The sequence below is a fragment of the Trichechus manatus genome, unplaced genomic scaffold, assembly GCF_000243295.1.
Source record: "Trichechus manatus latirostris isolate Lorelei unplaced genomic scaffold, TriManLat1.0 scaffold00003, whole genome shotgun sequence".
NCBI classification, from domain to species: Eukaryota; Metazoa; Chordata; class Mammalia; order Sirenia; family Trichechidae; genus Trichechus; species Trichechus manatus.
The window spans coordinates 14,729,448-14,745,628 of record NW_004443939.1 but is presented as its reverse complement, the minus strand read 5'-3'; positions in this window follow the sequence as shown (position 1 = coordinate 14,745,628).

The following is a 16,181-nucleotide window of genomic DNA, read 5'->3' as shown; positions in this document are numbered from 1 at the left end:
TCTCAGGATTCTTTGTTTGTCTTTGGTTTTGGCGAGTGTGAATATGATATGCCTTGGTGATTTTCTTTTGGGGTCTCTTCTATATGGGGTTCATTGAGCTTCTTGGATGGCTCAATATTCATTATTTTTTGAGCCAGTTTGTTATTTAGCTACCATGTGACCTCAGTGGTTATTTTTTGATTCCAGGTTTGAAGAGTATCTGAGGGCACTAGTCTTTGGGGAGTCCTCCAGTCTCAACCAGTCCAGTAAGTCTAGTTTGTTTGTTTATTTGTTTGTTGCTTTGCTTTAGGAATTTGAGGTTCTGTTCCACATTTTTCTGTTATTCTATCAGAGTCCCTCTATTGTGGCCCTGATTAGAATGGTCAGTAGTGGTAGCTAGGCGCCATCTAGTTCTTCTGGTTTCAGGGTAGATGAGGTTCTGGTTCATGTAGACTATTTGTCCTGTTGACTAGTTCTTTCTTTGAGTCTTTGGTTTCCTTCTTTCTCTTTGCTCCAGACAAGTAGAAACCAACGGTTACATCTTAGATGGCGTTCTCTTGCCTTTTGCCTCCATTGTTCCTGATAAAATGTTAGCTGTTAATTGTATAGTGGTTCCCCTGTGCATGATAAGTCATTTTTCTCTTGCTGCTTTCAATATTTTCTTTTTGCCTTTGGCTTTCAACAACTTTACTATGATGTGTCTAAGTTTGGATATCTTTATATGTATCCTATGTTGGGTTTGTTGAGCTTCTTGGATTGTAGATTAATGTTTTTCATCAAATTTGGAAATTTGTCAGGTATTATTTCTTTTCTTCTTCTTCTTTTTTTTTTTTTTTTTTTTTTTTTTTTTTTTTTTTTTTTTTTTTTTGCCTTCTTTCTCTCTCTCTTCTCCTTGTGGGATTCCCATTACATGTGTTGATACACTTAATGTTGTCCCACAGATCTCTGAGGGACATTTTTCTTCAATATTTTTCTGTGTGTTCTTCAGATTAGATAATTACTATCTATCTTCAAGTTCATTTAGTCTTTCTTCTGTAGTATTATTTTTACTTTTGAGTCCATCTAGTGAATTTTTTCATTTCCGTTATTCTATTTTCCAATTCTAGATTTCCATTTGTTCTTTTTTATAGTTTCTATTTCTTTATTGAAATTTTCTATTTGTTGAGTCATTTTTACCATATTTTTCTTTTTGAAACCTCTTCTCTAATTTTTTGAATACGTTTATAATATCTACTTTGATGTCTCTGTTAAATTTAACACCTGGATCCACTTAGAGATGGTTCTAATTGACTTTGTTTTTCCCTGAGTAAGAGTCACACTTTTCTGTGTCTGCATGTCTCATAACTGTTTTTGAACTAAATATTTTGTCTAATATATTGTAGCAACTCTGAGTTCTTGTCATTGCTGGAGTTTTTTGTTTTCTTTGTTTTAGTAACTTGTCTATATTTAATCGGCAAAATTTGTCTTCTCTGTTGTGTGCAGCCACAGAAATCTCTACTCAGTATTTTCTAATTCTTATTTTTATTTTTTAGCCTAGTTTTCTAGGAGTTGCCCTGTGTCTTCATAGCTTAGTTGTCAGTCAATGATTAGTCAGAAGTTGTTCTCAAACATCTTCAGTCAGTAAAACTTTTAGCCTCTGTTGATGGACTCAGGTGTGGTTTAGGAAGCCTATAGAAAGTTTAAGTAGATTTCAAGTCTTCCCTAGATTTTACTTTTTGCCAGATCTAGACTTTTGTTCACATATGCACATCCTCTCAGTCAGAGATGTGTGGAAAGCTTATCTAATTTCTAAGTTCTCTCTGTTGAACCTCAGGCTAGCAGAGCTGTGGATATTTCCTGTTTGTTTCCTAATAGATTTGCTCTTTTTACTGACAGTGTCCTTCATTCCAAATCAAGTCAGTGCTATCAGGCAATAAAGCTGATGGTTTTCACAAGGAGCTCCACCCTGGTAGCACTATTGTGCCAGCAGATCTGGGGCAAGGATATGGAGCATCTCCAGGCAAGAACATCACAGACTCCCATTGCTCTTGCCTAAAGTTTGGCAGTTCCATGAATAAATGTTTCTCAATTTGTTGTTTCCCTTTGTCAGTTTCCAGAGTGCTGAAATAGTTATTTTTGGACAATAATTTTGTACAATTGTATAGTTGTTGGGAAAGGAGAGGGTATATCAAGCTCTTTACTCTCCCATTGCTGGGACTCCTGCCTCTAATTCACTCTTATGTCCTTCAGGTTCCTCGTCAGTAAAATCAGTTTTCTTCCTCTTTATTCCCTTGTGTTATTTCCACTGGACAAGTATTTCCATATTTTGGGTTCCCCAGAAGCAGGCTCTGAGATCAAGGTTCAAGCGCAAGCAATTTATTGGGAAATGGAAGGAATGTGTGTAGACGAGGGAGGAAGTGTTACAGAAGAAAGACAACCAGTCAAGTGTATCTTATTAAACCAGAGACCAAGGCGGGCAGCTAGAGCTTAATCTCGTGTGGACACTCTGGAAAATAGTGCACTATGCATATGTTAGAATTATCCTGGCCAAAGAATGAGGAAGCCAGGGTATTTATACTGCTCAATCATTGGTTAAGAACTATCCCCAGAGGGAGTGTTAATTCTTAGGCACTCATAGCCTGCTGTATAATCAAACAAAGTGGGTTATAGCAGCTCTTGGGTAACCCTCCAACAAAGATGCAGATAGAGTGTGACCTTTGGAAGTCAAGTTGGCTTGGAAGGGAATGATAAGGGGATTCTCAGAGCTATGGATACACATTGACAGCATTAGCTAGAATGAGACAACTCCGAAGTTAACAATAACAATAATAATAATGCTACTACCCTTAGGTGTGATGTACAGAGGGAGGGGATAGGGTTACTGGGTCCGAAGAGTCAGGAATACATAGTAAGGCTGGAATCATCATGGTGGACTTGTTCAACAGATGCCAGAGCCAGAAAAGAGATATACCTATTCCCTTAGATTCCACATGAGGGCGGGAAACAGACTTCTCCCTTATTCCTGCTCTCCAACCTCCTACCACTGCCTCCCATTGGCCAAAACCAGCTATACCATTTGAGAAGAGTCTGGAAAACCCATCCTGCCCTTCAGTGATACAGAGCAGAGCAGAGGAGCAACAAACAGGCTCAGGACTAGCATACTAGCAGGGCTATAGTCTCCATGGGCATCAGAATTACCTGAGCAGTTGGTTTAAAATGCAGATTCCTGGGCCCTATTCTTGGCCTAATGAATCTGAATCTTACAGATACAGTTGGGGTCCCAGGAGTCTGTGCTTTACCAAGCCCCCAAGGAGATTCTTATGCAGAATAAAATTGTGGAGCCACTGTAGAAGTGACTCAACACAAGTGTATTATGTTTAAAAAGATTAAATTGAATGGAACATGCAACAAGATGAAAAATTCTATCTGTTGCCAATCCAAAAAATCAATTTTAAAAAAATAGTCCTTTCTAGTCAATCAAAGTTTAACTGCATAACAATAAGTCTTTGATTTCCATTTTACAGAAAAAGTAACCAAGGTCAAAGGATGATGGAAAATGTATCCATAAAAGGCTGGGTTAGCACCAGGGATCAGTTTGAGAACTGAAGATCCTTCTGTTGTTGTCCTTGTCACACTATATTGTTATGTATTTATTTTCCATATTTGTTTCCCTACTAGACTCTGATATCCTTGAGGACAAGGATTATGTCTTATTAAGTTCTGCACACCCAGCACCTAACATGGTCTGTTACACAGGAGTCTGATAAATGTTCATGGAATTAAATTCAGAATCAAAGCTGCCCCTTAGCCAGTAATGCTTCTGAAGGGGACTCTTTCGGGCACAGGCCGGCTCAGAATGTAGCTGAAGACTTTTTTTTTCCCCAAACCCTTTCACATTTTCCCTTATACTGGCCTTTACAACTTTTTCTCTTGATTTTGAGCATTTGAGTGATTAAGTTGAACAGTGACGCATTACACATGATATATCGTGTTTATTTCAGAATAATCAAGCAATTGTTATTATAAAAATTGCATTACCCAATTTTATTAAGAAAAGGCCTCTTTTTCCTAAGGCAGTAATATATTCAGATTAAAAAATATTTCAAGGCAAGAACCAGACAACAAGAATTCAAAAGTGCAAATCCAAAATAAGAAAAAGATTAACTGTGTTCTAAAATGAGATGGACAAAAAAAAATTATCAATTTTACTGTTTTAAGGGAGTGGACAAGAGTATGAAAAATGCATTTAAGAACTTCCATTACCATAAAAACTCATATGAGGACTTTTATTTACAAGGAAATAGAAACGTAATGCTGCATGTAAAATAGGAGGCCTGTTAATCCCAAAGCTAGAGCCATTTTGGGGACATTTTCCAGAAATTAATTCAGAGGTTACACTGAAATCAGTCAGACATGGGTTGAAATCCAGGACCCACCATAAAATAGCTATATCATCTTGAGCAAGTGGTAAGCTCTATACTTTTATCTTATTTCTAAAATAGAAGCAATGACACCTACTTTATAAGGCTGGTTATCCAGTGCATTCATTGATTATTCGCTACTTCCCTATTATTTGTAAAAATTGGAGCTCAATAAGAATACAAATTGGCCCCCTAGAATAGACCTCTGGCTATCTCGCAAATCTTATGACATCATTTGACATGAAAAGTGAACTGCAGAGGCATACGACAACAAGTGCATAGATCTGGGGTCCACCATAGAGGGCTGTCAACTGAGGGACAGAGGGGCATAGAAAGAGAAATTTTGTAGCAGAAAACATTCCCAGATGGAGCAAACAAGGGGCCTCAAGTTTGTGTATTCATCTATAGGAGGCAGTTACAGACAATGATGAACAGCAGGGGCTTTTTAGTCAACTTGGGTTATAATCTTGGCTTCATCACCTACTAATTAGTTGTGTGACCTAGGGAAGGTTACCTACTCCCTCTGCACTACAGATTCATCATTTTTAAAACTGGCATAATAATGCCTATCTCACTGGATAGTCGTAAGAATTAAGTACAATCATCTGTATAATATGTTTATCACAATGCTCGGCACAAAATAAATGCTCAGCAAATGCTAGCTAGTAGTCATATTACTAGTACTAATAGCAGTATCACTTACTGATGAAGGTCAAAGACTACAGCCTTCAGTATGGATTACACTTGAACCTGAAGAAAACGACAACCCTCACAACTGGGTCAATAAACAAACAGGGATAAATGAGGAAGAAATTGAAATTGTCAATGATTTCATTCTATTTGGATCACCAATCAACGTCCAAGGAAGGAGCAATCAAGAAATTAAATGAGCATTACACTGAGTGAATTTAGTCAGTCACAGAAGGACAAGTATTATATAAGACCACTATTGTAAGAACTCAAGAAAAAGTTTAAACACAGAAGAAAACATTCTTTGATGGTTACGAGGGTGGGAAGGGAGGGTGAGGGCTTTCACTAACTAGATAGTAGACAAGTATTATCTTAGGTGAAGGGAAGGACAGCACACACTACAGAGGAAGTCAGCACAACTGGACTAAACCAAAGCTAAGAAGTTTCCTGAATACAGTCAAACACTTTGAGGGACAGAGTAGCAGGGGTAGGGGTCTGGGGACCATGCTTTAGGGGACATCTAGGTCAACTGGCATAATAAAGCTTATTAAGAAAATGTTCTGCATCCTACTTTGGTGAGTGGCATCTGGGGTCTTAAAAGCTTGCAAGCGGCCATCTAAGATGCATCAGTTGGTCCCAACCACCTGGAATAAAGGAGAATGAAGAACACCAAAGACACAAGGAAAGTATTAGCCCAAGAGACAGAAAGGGCCACATAAACCAGAGACTTCATCAGCCTGAGATCAGAAGAACTAGATGGTGCCTGGCTACCACCAATGACCGTCCTGACAGGGAACACAACAGACAGTCCCGAATGGAGCAGGAGAAAGATGGGGTACAGAACTAAAATTCTAGTAAGAAGTCCAGACTTAATGGTCTGACTGAGACTGGAGTAACCCCGGAAAGCATGGCCCCTGGATTTTCTATCAGCCTAGAACTACAACAATTTCCGAGGCCACCTCTTCAGACAGGGATTGGACTGGACTGTGGGACATAAAGTGACACTCGTGAGGAGTGTGTCTCTTAGCTCAAGTAGATACAAGAGACTAAATGGGCAGCTTCTGTCCGGAGGTGAGATGGGAAGGCAGAGAGGGTTAGGAGCTGGTTGAATGGACATGGGGAATCAGGGGTGGAAAGGAGGAGTGTGCTGTCACAGTATGGGGAGAGCAATTAGGGTCACGTAACAATGTATGTATAAATTTTTGTATGGGAGACTAACCTGAAATGTAAACTTTCATTTAAACTACAACAATAAAAAAATAAAAGAAAACAAAGAGTGCAAAAGCAGAAGCTGTCAGGTTCTCTCAGTTCTTTATGTTAGGCCCAGACTGGCTCAGTGTCACTTCCACCTCATTCTTTTGCTAAAGCGATTGCAGCATCACCCTAGACTGAGGGAATGGAGACAACACAGAATATGAATAATAGAAGACGATGTTCATTGGGGTTGTGAAGGAAGCTTTCTAACAAACTCAGAAGAGTTTTAAAATAGTGTTGTTATAGTCTTTTTCTTAAAGATTTAAGAAGAATCATTCCAGAGGCCAACTCTTCAGACAAAGATTGGACTGGACTATGGGACATAAAATGATACTCGTGAAGACGGCGCTTCTTAGTGTGTATCTGCATGGGCAGCTTCTGTCCGGAGGTGAGATGAGAAGGCAGAGAGGGTCAGGAGCTGGTTGAATGGACACGGGAAATCAGGGGTGGAAAGGAGGGGTGTGCTGTCAGCTGTCACAGTATAGAGAGAGCAATTAGGGTCACATAACAATGAACGTATAAATTTTTGTATGAGAGACTAATTTGAATTGTAAAGTTTCACTTCAACTATAACAATAAAAAAAAGATTTAAGATAAAAAAAAAAGAAATTAAACGATGTGTTGCTTTGGGTAAATCATCTGCAAAAGACCTTTTACAATTTTCAAAAGCACTTGATGACTCAGGTGCACCAGACCCAAGCCATGGTCTTTTCAATTGCCTCATATGCATGCAAAAGCTAAGCAATGAAAAAGGAAGACTGTGGTGTTGGAGAAGAATTTTGAATACATCGTGGACTGCCAGAAGAACAAACAAATCACTTTTAGAAGAAATAGAACTAGATTACTCCTTGGAAGGATGGTGAGACTTCGTCTTGCTTATTTTGGACACATCATCAGGAAAGACCGATCACTAGAAAAGGACATCATGTTTGGTAAAGTAGAGGGCCAACGAAAAGAAGCAAGACCCTCGATGAAATGGATTGACACAACAGCCAAAGCAATAAACTCAAATGTAACAACTATCATGAAGATCACACAGGACTGGGCAATATCTCCTTTTGTTATCAATGCTGCTATGCACGTCAGATCTGACTTGGCAGCACCTAACAACAACGATAGCAGTATTAGTAATAGTAGTAACAGAGTCCCCGTTTCAGGCTTTGGCTGAGAAACAATTACTGCCCCAACATGACTGAGGGTTGAACAGGAAAAATTAGAGCCACAGTTCTGTGTAGACTGGTTATCAAGGCACGTTATCAAACATGTATTCAGAGGAACAAGGCAAAGATACAGATACAGAAACAAGGTACATGTGGGGAATCAGGTCACAGGAACAGGTAGAATTTCAGTACGAAAACCAGAACGAATAATCAGATTTTAACTAGCAGCAAGTATGACATGAGGAGGTTAGGTCAAACCTTTTGACAGGGAGCAAGTTGGCTCAGTTGTTGGTGGAGAACTATGGGAAAGGCAGACAGGCAACTCAAAACTACTACAACTGAAGTGCAGTAACTCCTTATCTATCAGGGATCATTTATCCAGCTGTCTCTTTCACTTAATAAGTGAGCAAAAAAGTTTCCACGCCATCTAAATCATCATCAAAAAGCTCATGAAACAAAATAGGTACTTTTTACTCATAGGAAACTTTCAGCCCTTCATTTAGATTCTATTTACTCTTATTTTACATACAATTTTAACAAACATTTTTATCTAGTTTCCTAGCCCAATGGATTTCGGAGAAAAAGTAAAACTTGTAGTAGTGGGGATCCTGTCAAAAAGAGAGGCATTATAAAGTTATAAAAACAAGTCTTCTAAAGCATAGCAGTCTTGTATCATTTCCTGCAAGGGCAAATTGCCCTGGATACCTCTTAAACCAAGAAAGCATATTACAGTACTAGGTGTCATGATGATAATTTTGAGTCCCCTCATCTTAATAGATGGTATTATGAACTACCAACCACCCAGTGGATCAATAAAAATAAAAATTAAAAAAAAAAAGTCACTCTCTTCACTTCATCCTACATATCCAATCCGTCAGCAAGTTTTCTCATTCCTAAAAAAAAAAAAAATCATTACTGTCAAGTCAATTCCAACTCATAGAGACCCTGTAGGACAGAGTAGAACTGCTCTATAGCGTTTCCAAGGACTGCTGGTGGATTGGAACCACCGACCTTTTTATTAGCAGCCAACCTCTTAACCACTGCACCTGGGTCGCTATGAGCCGGAATAGACTTGACCACAACATTTTTGTTTGTTTGTTTGATCAATCCTAAATCCAAAATATGTTCTGGACTTGTTCATACACTTCTCTTCACCTTCACTATCACCACTCTAGTCCAAGCCACCACAATCACTTGCCTGGATCATAGCAATGGTCCCCTAACAGCCCCCAACAATAATCCATTCACCTCACAGAAGTCCAAGTGAGTTTTAAGAACAAACTTTAGTATCTGGCAATTCCCTGCTTTAAGCCTCTAGTCGCTTTCCTTTCTATCACCTTAAAAAGAAAATCAAAATGCAGTATTCTGTTCGTGAGACCTATATGAGCTTACTACTGCTTTCCTGGCAGCTTCACTCACTACCCTCCAGCCGCACCCTCTTTCTCTCTGTTAAGTGAGTACTCCTAGACCACGCCCACCTGAGACCCTTTGCGCTTGCTCTCTTCTCTTTCTGAAAAGCTCTTTCCCCAAATCGTCGCAGACACCAGCTCAAATATCTCCTGCTCCCACAAATCTTCTCTGACCACTCAGTCTAAAGCACCCGCCCAGTTACTCTATTACTTCAACCTGTTTAAATTTTTTGCACAGCGTTGATCACCGTCTGATATTTATTGTTTAATTGCTCTTAATCTTTCACCTCACACTGAAATGTGATCTTGCCTCTCTCATTCACCCTCTGCCCTCAGTATCTAGAACAATGCCAGGCACCTAAGAAATGCTTAATAAATATTTGTGAAATGAATATAAATAAATAAATCGACCCCAATATTTTTCAAAAGGGAAGTCATCTACAAACCTTAGAACATTATTACTGAATACATACAAACCCACTGCCGTCGAATCATTCCGACTCATAACGACCCTACAGGACAGAGTAGAATTGCCCCGTAAGATTTCCAGTGAGCAGCTGGTAGATTCAAGCTGCCAAACTTTTGGTTAGCTGCTGAGGTCTTAACCACTGCACCACCAGGGCTGCAGATACATGCAAGTCACTTATAATCTCACCACTAATTAGGTCCTGCCATTGGCTGAGAATATCTGCTCTACCCAATGACAAAGGTTTAGGGTTTTCTCTCAGGAGGGCAGCAAATGGAGAAGGTCTTTTAGAAAGGTGAATATGGAGAGCGCAACAGAACATCTCGGAGCGGGAAAGGCAAAAGCCAAACTGACTGGGGAAAGGCAAGAGCCAAACTGACTGGTTAGATATCTGTTTTATCTATCCGGGCGTGAAGTGATGAAGCCTGAACTTGTTAGATGCCATTGAGTGGATTCCAGCTTACGGTGACCCCCCATGTACAGAGTTGAACTGCTCCATAACATTTTCAGTGGCTGCAATCTTCTGGAAGCAGATCACCAGGCCTGTCTTGTGAGGTTCCTCTGGGTGGCTTCGAACCTCCAGTCTTTCAGCCTGTAGTCGTGTGTTTAACCATTTGTGCCATCTAGGGAAGCCTGAACGAGTGGCAGGAAAAGGAAGGAACAGATGTAAACACCATTGTAGTGGAAGAAGTAACAGGGTTGGAGGCTGATTAGATTTGCCAAGGGAGCCACAAGGGTGGAGCTCTGTGAGCTCAAAATTCTGGCAATGATCTTCTAAGTCTGCTCTATGTAAATGACAAGCTGCTTGATTTAATAAGGAAATATACATTCATATATTGATATAGCAGAATGTTCCTTTTTAATTTGATTTTTCATGTACATGAAAATCATTCTTTTAAAAGACTGGAAAGACCAATTAGCTATCAATGAACACATCAATTAAAAATTTTAAAGTAATTAAGCTACGTACAGTTTGAATGAATTCAATTAAAAATAACAGTTTGGTATTTTTAGTCTTTTTAACACTTTGATGACTTGACTGAATTTTTTTAAATTGATGTGTGTATTAATTTTCTATTTCTGTTGTACCAAATCGCTATAAATTGTGCAGCTTAAACACAGTTCTGTAGATCAGAAGTCCAGCACAAACCTCACTGGGCTAAAGTCAAGGTGTCAGCAGGGCTGTCTTCCTTTACAGAGGCTCTAGGGGAGAATCAGGTCCCTGGGTGATGCAAACTGCTTGCACACAGCTGCTAACCAAAAGGTTGTTAGTTGCCCCATGACACCGTGGAAGAAAGGCCTGGCAATCTGCTTTTGTAAAGATTATAGTCAAGAAAACCCTATGGAGCTTAATACTACTCTTTAACACATGGGTCACCATGAGTTAGAATTGACTTGACAACTATGGGTTAGGGGACAATCAGTTTCCTTGACTTTTCCAGTTTCTAGAAGCCACTCACATTCATTGTCTCATGGTCCCTTCCTCTGTCTTTAAAACCGGCTATATTACATCTCTTTAACCCTTCTTGCATCATCAAATCTTTCTCTCTGACCACGACTGGAAAAGATTCTTTGCTTTTAAGAACCCTTGTGATTACACTGGGCCCACCCAGAAAATCCAGGATAATCTCTCCATCTCAAGATCCTTAATCACATCCTCACCATCCTTTTTTTCATGTAAGGTAATGTATTCACAGGATCTGATGATGGGGTTGTGGACATCTTTGGGTGACAGTTATTCCACCTACCACATGTGGTATCACATATTCATTATTTCTATCTGTAAAACTTATATTTAAATGTTGCTGTTGTCCATTCCTGCATTTGAGAGCTAGATTCTCCTAGTAGCAACACACAGTCTTGGGAAGAAGTAAATAAAGAACCTCACTTAATAAATTTTATTTCCAATTTTTTAGAACGGTATTTTTAAAATTTTAATTTTGGTGAAAACATACACGTCAACTATAGGCAAAGTGAAAAATTCAGTCAAGTCATAACTGTTAAAAAGATGAAGGAAGGAGGACAGAGAATGTCAAGTTTAAGTAGGGTGGTCAGGGAGGGTCACGGAGAAGCAGACTTTGGAGAGAAGACCTGAAGGAGGTGAGGGAGTGAGCCGTGTGGGCCTCTGGGGAGGAGCAGCAAGGCAAAGGCCTTGAGGGGGAGCAGGCCTGGTTTGATGCATTGAACTGTGCCCCCTAAAAAGCTAGGTTGAAGTCCTAACCCCTGGTACCTATGAGCGTGAGCTTGCTTTGAAATAGTCTTTGAAGATGTTATCAGTTAACAGGAGGTCATACTGGCACAAACGGTTAAGCACTCAGCTACTAAATGAAAGGTTGGTGGTTCGAACCTACCCAGAGGTACCTCGAAAGAAAGGCCGTGCACTGTACTTTAGAAAGATCACAGCCATTGATAACCTTGTGGAGCACAGTTCTACTCTGATACACATGGGGTTGCCAAGAGTCGGAATCTACTTGACAGCAATTGGTTGGTTAAGGCTTTTCCTAGCCTGTGCTGAGCACAGTTCACTGGTATCCTTCCAGTCACCTCTGACTTTTCCATGATAAGGGTGGTGGCTCTTACCTCAGTCACTAAGGGGCTCCAATTCTAAGGGGGTAATCAGTTTGTAATGCTGACATGTGGTGCCCAAAGAGTTGTAAAAATTCCAGCTGAATCCCCCTTCCCTCAAACATACACATAAACAGTATGTCCTGTCCCACCAGTTCAATACAACTGGGCGCCATGGCCTAGCCAAGCTCCCATCACACCTGTCTTGGGTTTAATGGGAGCCCCTCCTGCCTTCCCCAGCAGCTCTACCTAACCAGACCTCAGGGACCAAATGCCTTGCACTCTTAAGTAAATCAGACTCTGTCTACGCCAGAGATCAGTTTCCCCAGGTAGCAGCCTTGCTGGAGTGATGAAGTTCAGATATCCCCCAAACCCAGAACAATGGGTGTCTGTTATCCCAGTATTAAACTACTGAAGGGGCCACTCGAAAAATGGCACAGCAGAGAGGAAATAGAAGATGAGCTTCTCTTGATAACACACATACCCAGACATTTCAGATTAAAAAGAAAAGGCGGACGGCAAAATCAGATAATGCAGGGTGGGCTATTTGTATTTGACATGTTTTTATTTGATCTGTCTGAACATAATAATATATTTCATTAATTTCCTCTTTCGTCTGATAAGAGCGAGCCCTGGAAGACTTGAATAATTAAGATGTGCAGACAGTAGTAGAGATAGTGTAACTCCTCTCTAAATATGTCAGCTACTGACAGAGTTTTCAGAAAGATATTTTGATATGGAAACTCCAATGTCTGCTCACTTAAAAATGTTTATTAACAGCGTATGGCCTTAAAGACCCCCCACAGCAAGAAGAAAATGTTGCAGCTACAAAGTCAAAGTCATTGTTTAGGAAGCAGTGAGTTCCTGTTTATGATGATAGAAAATTTAGCACCAATTCTTGGTGATGGTTACACAACATGATGAATGTAATTTATATCACTAAATTGTACACCTGAAAAACATTCAATTGGCAGATGCTGGTTATATATATATATATATTAGAATAATAATAATAATAATCAAACTGATTTCCAAAGAAATCAACTTGTTTCTTCCTTTGTGTTGACAAGAAGTGATTGCAGGATGTGTCATTTACCCTTAATTGTGCATTGTAGCTTAGAGACATAATACTTTCAGACACATGATTTAAATAAGCTGGGAGAAAAACATTCCACTCACCAGAACTGTTAGACTATTTATGAAGTAACAGTTTGGGAAGAGGCTGATCCCTGGCCAGCAACATCCGTGGCTGTCTTAATCTCCAGATCAGTCTCCACAGGTCTTTTAGTCTGGAGCTTATTGAAAAACCTCAATTTCCTCTCAGAAGGGAGAAATGATTAGGTGTCTGTGCTCTCGGACTCTGAATCATGTTTGCCTAAACCAGGGATGGCAAATAGGTTTTCATCTAAAAGACCATCTCTGATTGATAATGATTTCTCCATCTCATCCAGCTGGGCAAGGACAAATTGGCATCTAAGAGCAATATCTGCTTGGACATGGGAGGGCATGAGCAAGGGTGAGCAGCTCGTCTTATTTACCTCTGTATTCCCAGTGCCTGGAACAGTGCTTGGCTCCCAGAAGGCACTCAGTAAAAGGTTGTTGAATTAATGAGTGAGTGACTAATTAATTAGTCTATCGCCTCCAGCTTATGCCTTTGGAAAAGTACAGGGCTACGGAGCACACACAAAATTAGGAGATGTTAGTTCCAGGTCTACCAACTCCCTGGTTAAATCTCTTCGCTGCTGAGTCTCATTTCCCTATCTGTAGAATGAATACAGCAATATCCACCCTGATTTTTGGATAGTTGAAATGATGTGCTCTATTGAAAACCATGTAGCACCATACACTTTGCCGTAGCTGACGCCATCATTTTGCCACTTTCCTGTCAGCTTTTCAGAAAGAACCTGCCTTTCCAGCCTGTCTCAGCTTCGCCACCTCCTAAAGACAGGCATGACTATTTTAGAGGTGCAGGCCCCGCCTGCGTAGCATGGAAACCAGCCTCAGAAGAATGGAGAAAGCAAGAATAACAATCAGAATATCCAAAAGGTAGTTTGCAATGGATGGACTCATTGGTGATGAAATTGTTAACTCCCAAGCAAAATTACATGGTGAACTTCACAATCACAAAATAAAAGGAGAACATGGAAAATCTAAGTGTTACACAGTGACATTTAGATATAAAAGAAGAGGTTTCCAGAGGTATCTCCTTGACAACCAAAGGCAGAGTGGAGGGAGCATAACCTTCTGCAGCCTGTTTCTGTCAAAACAAACCAGCACTTCATTACATCTGCTCTAGGTAGGGAGCCTCTCTGTGTTCCACAAAAATCATATTTATTCATTAGAATAGATTTCCTACTCTGTTTAAATTATTCAGAAATGAAAATCCCAGAACATTAGGGAATCATGTTCAAACTTTTTAGGGCAGCATTCTAGCCCTAAAATGATCAGGGCCCCATCCCTCTCTTTCTCTCTCCTCTGCTCAAACCTCTCCAAAGATTTCACCCACTTGGAACAAAAGACTTACAATGCTAACAAGACCTGCATGATCTGACCCAAGATATCTTCCCAAATGCATCTGCTACCACGTTGCCCCTTGCCACTCTGCTACTGTAACATACGATTCCTTAAATATGCTAAGCGTGGCCCCGCTGCTAGACCTTTGCATTTGCTGGGCCCTCACCCTGGAACACTTTTCACTTAAATATTCCCAAGAGTCTCTCCCTCACTTCTTTCAGGTTCCTGCTTATTAGAGAAGGCTTTTCTGGCCATTCTATTTGAATTAACAGCTTCTACCCCATCATTCTTGGTTCTCTAATCATTTAAAAATTTTCCTTCATTGTACTTATCACCATCTGACACTTTTTCATATATATGTGCGTGTGTGTGTCTTAGTCATCTAGTGCTGCTATAATAGAAACACCACAAGTGGATGGCTTTAACAAACAAATTTATTCTCTCACAGTTTAGGAGGCTAGAAGTCTGAATTCAGGGTACAGCTCTAACGAAAGACGTTCTCTCTCTGTCAGTTCTGGGGAAAGGTCCTTGTCTTCAATCTTTCCCTGGTCTAGGAGCTTCTCAGCGCTAGGACCGCAGGAGCAAAGGACACCCTCCCCTCCTGGTTCTTCGTTCTTTGTGGCATGAGGTACCCGTGTCTCTCTGCTCACTTCTCTCTTTCATATCTCAAGAGATTGACTCAAGATACAACTTAATCTTGTAGACTGAGTCCTGCCTCATTAACATAACTGCCTCTAATCCTGCCACATTAACTTCGGAGAGGTAGGATTTACAATACAGCAAAATCACATCAGATGACAAAATGGTGGTCAATCACACAATACTGGGAATCATGACCTAGCCAAACTGATACATGTTTTGGGGGGACAGAACTCCAAAATCCATAACAGTGTGTATGTACATATATACATTTATAGTTTAGAGTCCCTGGGTGGTGCAAATGGTTAACACACTTGGCTGCTAACTGAAAGGTTGGAGATTCAAGTCCACCCAAAGGTACTTCAGAACAGAGGCCTGGTAATCTACTTCTGAAAACTCAGCCATTGAAAACCCTATGGAACACATAGGTCAACATGAATCAGAATCAACTGGATGGCAACTTTATTTGCTTATGATTTCTTTATTTGCTTATGGTTTATCTCGCCTCATTAGAATGTAAGCCCCATGAAGGCAAGCACTTTGTTTTGATTTCACTGCTATAGCTTCAATACCTAGCGTAGTGCTTGGCATACGGTGTGCATTCAATAAAAATGTGTTGAATGAATGAATGAATGAATGAATCTCCTCTCCCCGGCCTACCCTCCAATTATATTTAACCACCCTCCGCTCCCAAACCACATTGTGCATCACACCTCCATGCCTTTGCACACAGTTGTTCCTCCATCTGGAATACCCTCCCCCTTGCTGTTTATGATTCCCAGATAGATTTCTGTCTACCACATAAAAGAGTGGAAAGGACAGAGAGGAAAGGACAGGCGGTGGGAAAAGGGAACTTGCCAGAAAAAAGGTTGCAGTAGAAAAGAATTGTGAGAAGAAACACAGCAAGAATTGGAAGAATAATTTGCTATAGAGAAGGAGAACGAAAAACGTGAGAGGAGAGAGACACTGAGCAACCATTCTCCCCGACACTTAGCCTCACGCCTCAGACACTTTTTTAAGTGTCTGCTTACTTATCCTTTCAGGATTAATTTAAATACCCACCCAGAGGCTCCCCTATCCAATCTCCCAGAGTTCACGTACACCT